The following is a 7,111-nucleotide window of genomic DNA, read 5'->3' as shown; positions in this document are numbered from 1 at the left end:
ACAGAACACTTTAGGGGTGCCCACTCTGACTGCTCTTCTTCACTTTGGAACTTGAACCATTTGTGATTCAACTCCAGCGGGATCTGGGTAACTGGGGTATCAAGAGCAGAGATTCCAAGCATTCGATTTCTCTTTATGCTGATGATGCACAGTTTTACTTGATTTAACCAAGGGAATCAGTCCAAAGACTACTGAGCTTATTGTATAGGTTTGGTGACATCTCAGGCTTGAAAATTAACAGACACAAAACCTTCTTTCCGCTGGGGAATCTGATGGGGTGTCCTCCGGACCAACTGCCCAATTTATGTCTCTACTTGGAGGTAGACATGTTTAGGTACCTTGCGACTATGGCGAACCTGACAGCATAAAATCAGTATATGTAAGATATGGGGACAGTCCTGGAGGTATTATACTCCTCAGTACGGTTTTGGAACACTACCATTATACGTTATGGAAAGAGTGGCGGTGGCCAAGATGGTTTTCTACCTTGGTGCAGTAGTGCAGAATTCTTTATCCCCACAGCCCCTTGAAACATTTAAAACACTAAATAAACTTCTGATATCGTTGGGATGGATGGATGGAGAAACATACCAGGGTGGCCTTAGCCACACAAACTGGACCAGGAGGGCTAGGTATACTGGACAGGGAAAACTACTGCTACGCAGCACACATACAAATGGGCCACAGCAGAGTACAGCTGAGAGAAGGGTCTGCTATGTGGGATCTGCTGAGGCACCTCCTTAATGGAATTACTGATGAAGTTGTTAAGGATAGGAGGGCAGTAGCTACACATAGTAAACACAGCATATATCTGGGAGAGACTAGTCATAAGACTTATCCACCATCTTCTAGGCATAGTAAGGCACACAGCATATGTCTGGGAGAGACTAGTCACAAGAGTTTTCCACCATCTTTTAGGCATTTGGAGCTATGGGTGTAAAAATCCTTTAAGGGCATATGAACAAGCATGTCACTCGCACAGTGGCACAATGAAGTTTGCCTCACATTAGGGTGTTCTCTGTCCTGGGGATAGATGCATCACCTTCCAGGAGGTGCATGAGGCATGGATTGGGGGAAGGAAGTTTCTGCAGCATGCCAGGCTTACAGGGACTACTAGTGAGATCAGGACTAGCTTCCCTGATACTTCTCCACAGACGCCCTTCAGTGTATCCCTAATCTGGGCACAGCAGGGCAGTTAGAGAGCTCTATAAAGCCTTAAAGGCAGACTGGGTACAAACTGCTTGCAAGGCCAGAGCAGTCCGGGGGGACAAATTGGAGGACCCAATCACTGATGATGACTGAAATAAGGCCAGTGCCCTGGTAAAGGGGGTGTATGGAAACGCAGAGTACAAATTAATTCAATTTAACTACCTTCACTGCACATATCTCACACCCTTTTAAATGAAGCAGAATCTATCCAGTCCGACTGTTAGAAATTGGGTCTCTAGTTGGCAGGGGTATACACCCTGTCGAAGCAGGGAAGACATTCCTAGTCAGAGTAAGTCAAATACACAGCCCAAATTTGCCTGTGCTCACCCTCTGGCAGCTTGACACAGAGCAGGCAGGCTTAACTTAGAACGCAATGTATAAAGTATTTGTGCAACACACATACAGTAATCACAATGAAACCACAAAAAAATCTCCACACAGGTGTATTAAAAATAGATATTATTTATCTGAATAGATCAAGACTAAACAACAAAAGTCCAATGAATATTCACTTTTAACAGCTATTGCAATACTGTTACTTTGTATGGTGCTAGTTTTAGAGTCTTTAAGGTATTTTATGAGAGGCCAGGTGTCCTTCTGCAAGGAGCACATTGCAGACAGATTAGGGACGTTCAGGACTAGCCCTGGTAGAGTACACGGTGTTTACCTCAAGAATGCAGAGAGCGCAGTGAAGCTTTAATGCCGCTCAGGCCTTCGTGGTCCAGGAATACACTGCCACAGCAGTGGGTTGAGGGCAAAGTGAGCTAAGTCAGGTCAGTGGGAGGGCAAGAAGCAGGGTTGCACCGGAGCGAGGTTCGCCAGTTGGAGAATGATAGCACGTAACTATCAAATTTGAGCTGATCAGGTTGGAGACTCCAGCACTTGGCAACACAGGTGGCAGCCCACAATGAAGCTGCTCTAAAGTCCTAATGAGACGGGTGGCAAGTTGCCACAAAACCACTCCGAAGTCCTGATGAGACAGGAGGTAGGCTGCAATGAAGCTGCTCCGAAGTCTTGATAGAACAGGTGGCCTTGCTGTTTGTTGCTGGTTTGCCTTTGGACTCTCCTCTGCTTCGCGGGTCCTGCTGCGGCGTGAGAGCCGCTTGTGCAAAACCTACGGACAGTTTCAGTGAGGGACTGGGCGACTGCAGGGGCTGCGAGCGTCGGGACAGGACTACGTCTTCCAGCAGTCCTGTTAACCCGCGCCTCCTGTCTCCTGTCACCTGGCCGCTCTCCCTGCAAGCCTTGCCCCACTCACAGCTTGAAAAACCACTTCTGAGCTCCACTCCCCTGGGATACCGTCGGACTTGCTGTTTGCTGCTGGTTTGCCTTTGGACTCTCCTCTACTTCTTGCGGAACCCGCTTCGCGGGCCCCGCTGCGGCGTGAGAGCCGCTTGTGCAAAACCTACGGACAGTTTCAGTGAGGGACTGCAGGGCTGCGAGCGTTGGGACAGGACAACGTCTCCCAGCAGTCCTGTTAACCTGCGCCTCCTGTCACCTGGCCGCTCTCCCTGCAAGCCCCGCCCCACTCATAGCTTAACTTTTCTCTTATAAATTCAAACAGCTACTTCCGCGTCGCGGGAGCGCCCGGGGATAAGCCCGGGACAAGGGCGGGACCGTCTGTGGCCGTCAGGGCACGCAGGAGGTTGGGCTGGGCCCACTCTCTTTTACCTGCATTTCCTTGATTCTACTTGGTATGCGAAAAAGGTTCTGGGTATGCCATCATCAGCCCTAGGTGGAACAGCAGCGAAGGAGGGGGGAGCCAACACTGGGACTCTGGACAATTACTTTAAATCGGTAAAGGGTGATGGGGGAATCGAAACCTCTCTGGAGATGCGTAGGACAGAGCGTCGTCGCTCGATTGAACATTTGAAAAATAGGCCCCTCAGTGACATAACTCCCTATCCTATCTCCCAAGAGGAAGGTTCCCTCAATGGCAGCCCGGATCTTTCATCCCAAGAAGACGTTCCCCTATTACTCCGGGATAGTTCTCCCATTTCTGGCCCACCTCCTAAACAAACTACGGACGCCACTCCACTATTAGTTGCCAGTAGTTCGGCAGTTGACTTATTCATCCAAACACACACCAGAGCCAAAACCAAGATTAATAAGCTAAAGCAAACTGTGGTGGCAGAGGTGTATGACCTACCACCAAATAAACGTAGAAGGAAGATGAGGGGTGGTCAGGGGAAGAAAAAGATCCCCCACTCTGATTTTGGAAAATCACTCAAGCCTGTACCTATGTTGGACAGGCCTTTAGTTAATGTGCAGAAGGCTACTCCCCCCAAGGGTACTAATATTATTACCACTGCTTCCATTAGCGACAAAGGGAAGAGCCCACTTAACACATTATTTCCCGGTAGCTCTTTGGGGAGCATTGAATCTTTAATTAGATCACTCTTGTTGCCCATTAGCGAGAGCCTGCAGAAAATAGAATTCAGGCTGACCACTCTGGAGGCAACTTTAACCACCCTGAAAATTTGGGATAACAAACAGAGTAGAACCACTGAGTCCAATCTACTAATAGGAACCTTCCCCAATATACAAAACCCACCGATCCACACGGGGCCTCCATTGGGCACCACTGCCGCCCCTCTTTTACAGCCACCTATGGCTATCCCAGTTCCAATTTTACCTACTAACTCTAACATCCTACCATCAGAAACAGATGGCCCAGCACTCCAACGTATACTCCCTGGTAAGCCTGCCCCTAGACCACGAGGACCCGACTTACTACCAGATGCTAACAGCCTCATGGTGGTGTTGGCTGGTGTTCCCTCTATAGAATTGGGTGAAAATGAGAACTATCACTCACTCAAGAGGAAAACCATTAAATGGTTGAATTGGAATAGACCTCTTCCAGCTCACCTCAATAATGAGATCATTATGGTAAGAAGGCTACCATGGTTGGGGAAGTCGGGGAAATCAATAGCAGGGGACTGTATCATTGTGTCTTTTCGAGACCCTGGAACAGTACTATACATTTGTGCTGGGTCAAATAGATCACTAGATTCTACCATACAGACTTTGCCAGTTTCTTTCTTTTTCCCTCCCATTCGCTTGCACCATGACTTGTCACAAGGTAACTGGACAAGGGTGGAACGAAGATCTAGACACAGGGGATATGCTCCACGTCCAGTTTATCGACCTTCGGAGACTCCCTTTTTGGACCACAATCGTTTTAATTGTCTGAAGGGTCTGGATGGTGTGGACTGACTGCCCCCAAACCCGAACTCAAATCCTGTGACCTTGGATAATGGTCCCAGTAAACTGCCTGATCCGGCTGAACCCACTTCTGAAAATGACCCTGTTAGAGTAATTGGTGTAGTTTCTGGCTTTGGTACTGGCTCTTCCCCCCACTCCATCCCTGCAATCTGTTCTGTGGCTTCTCCAGCGCACATGAGACTAATTTGGTGGAATGTGGCTGGTTTAGCCAGTAAACTGGGCACCCAAGATTGGATAACTTACATTGAGTCCGGGGATGTTTGCATGTTCCAAGAGACTTGGGCAAGGGAAGACTACAACCATCAAGGTTACGAGTCATTTTCCATCTCGGCTAGGTGGGAGGGTAAGGGCCGCCCCTCTGGTGGACTCACAACTTGGGTGGCTTCCCACTTAGGATGTCAGGCTTCACGCCTACCGGTGCCATCAGATGATATCCTAGTGGTTTTATTAGCCTGGCCGAACCTAGCGAAACTTGCCCTGATAAATATTTACTCCAGGCCAGTGGGAGCTTCGCGTGAATCCCCCACTATAGAGGAGCTTTCAGTATATTTAGCGGAAATGCCAAGAGATATCCCTTACATAGTGGGAGGGGATTTAAATTCCCATTTCGAGCCGTTGGTCGGTCTCGTAGAGGGTTTTCCCATGGAAGAAGAGTTCAGGTGGTCAGTACCCTCTGTTGTAGCACCTTCCCCAAAGGCATGGACGCCTGTGGCTTTGCAGATTACTGCTCTCACCCTAAAGCATGGAATTAGAGCCTGCAATGGACGTATTAAGTCTGATGTACCAAGCAAAACCACGTACAATAGAGTGGGAAGAGAGTCCCGCTTGGACTATGCTCTTGTACAGATAGTGAACTGGTCTTCTATCCTGGACTTTAGGGTGGTGGAGAGACTGGATAGTGACCATAACGCCCTTGAATTTGATCTTAGCCATCCTGGGCCAAAGGCCTCCATAACAACCATGGGGGAGTCCAAACCTGAACTACTATTAGACAATAACAGGAGAAGAATCAGGTGGGATAAACTAGCTACGAGCCAAGTGAAACTTTCGAAGCTCTACGCAGGTTTAATCCCCATTTTGAAAAAAGTGGGAGAGCTAGCCAACGATGTGGGCAATATAGTCCACTATGAGAAATTATACCAGGCTCATGAGGACCTTATAAAGGGAGCGGCCTCTGAGCTTTTTACCAGGGTCCAGAATCAGAAGAGGATCCAACAACATAACTCCTTATGGTACAATGCAGTCTGTAGGAAGGCAAAGGGAGAACTCCTCAGATGCATCAAGGAGGGAACAGATAGAGAGAAGCTCCGAGAAAGTAGACGGGCTTATAAAAAACTGGTCATCCATGCTAAAACCGAATGGGAGGAGAACCAGTGGGAGGAGCTTACCACTTCCCTCGCAACAAGAGACCACCGAATGTTTTGGAGAGTAGCAAACGGGGGGTCGGGGAACCTCCGTTCGGCAATAGAACCAAATATTGCAGCAGGGGTGTGGCAGGCACACTTCCAGTCTCTCTACAGTTCCGAGCAGGGAGAAACTAAGATTGATTTCGGTACTGGTCTGGTAGAGTATGGCGGGGATTTGATAACAGTGGGGGAGGTGAAGGTAGCACTAATGGGACTTAAAGCTGGAAAGGCGCCAGGATTGGACGGCCTGCCCGGGGACCTGTTCAAGCAGGAGCCCGGTGTTTGGGCCCCCTATCTGGCTGCAGTGTTTAATGGAGTTTTGTGTGGCATGGAAATTCCGAGTACTTGGCTGGGGGCAGAGGTGGTTCCTATATTTAAAAAGGGCTCGCCCCTGCTCCCAGCCAACTACAGACCAATCAGTCTAATTGACGTGTCACAGAAGCTGTTTGGCAGGATACTGCTGAATCGGCTTCAGGACTGGGTGGAAGAAATGGGTGCCCTTAGTCCGTATCAGGCGGGATTTAGAAAGGGAGTTTCTACAGTGGACCAGGTTTTTCGTCTGAACGTTATCTATTGGAGGGCAGCAATATTGGAAGGGGGTAGTTTATACACTATATTTGTGGACCTGAGGGCTGCGTTCGACCTCGTGCCCAGAGGGAAACTCTGGAGTGTTCTGGCTGAGATGGGGGTCCCCCCAGACATCCTGATAATTTTAAAGAGATTGCACCTTAATAACTATGCCCGGGTCAGGTGCGGGAAACATGGGGAATTAACAGACAGATTCCCCGTTGACAGGGGGGTTAGACAGGGCTGTGTATTGGCACCGACCCTGTTCTGCCTCTTCGTCAACGGGGTAATCGCCCATCTCAATGGAACTGAATACACTGATGCACCAAAATTGAATGGCAGCAGGGTGCCTGCAATCATGTTTGCAGATGACACCCTGCTGCTGTCCAAAACCCCCATGGGGATACAGAGGATCCTTGATTCTTTTGTGGCTTTTTGCACAGATAGGGGGTTAGAAATCAATGCTAACAAAACCAATTTTATGGTTATGAACCCAACCCCAAGATCACGCCCGAACCCCTTACTGGGAGCTTCACGTTTAGAGAGAGTCTCCACCTTTGAATATCTAGGTGTAACGTTGAATGAAACCATGTCCTGGGGAACTCACCAGACTAGGGTTAACCTTAAATTAGTGCAGACCACTGGCGGCATTGCTCGGTTGATGAGAAGTTCCACATATCGACCGCTGGGGCCGCTTATCCAGA

The sequence above is a fragment of the Pleurodeles waltl genome, chromosome 3_1, assembly GCF_031143425.1.
Source record: "Pleurodeles waltl isolate 20211129_DDA chromosome 3_1, aPleWal1.hap1.20221129, whole genome shotgun sequence".
Taxonomy (NCBI): domain Eukaryota; kingdom Metazoa; phylum Chordata; class Amphibia; order Caudata; family Salamandridae; genus Pleurodeles; species Pleurodeles waltl.
This window is presented reverse-complemented; position numbering follows the sequence as displayed.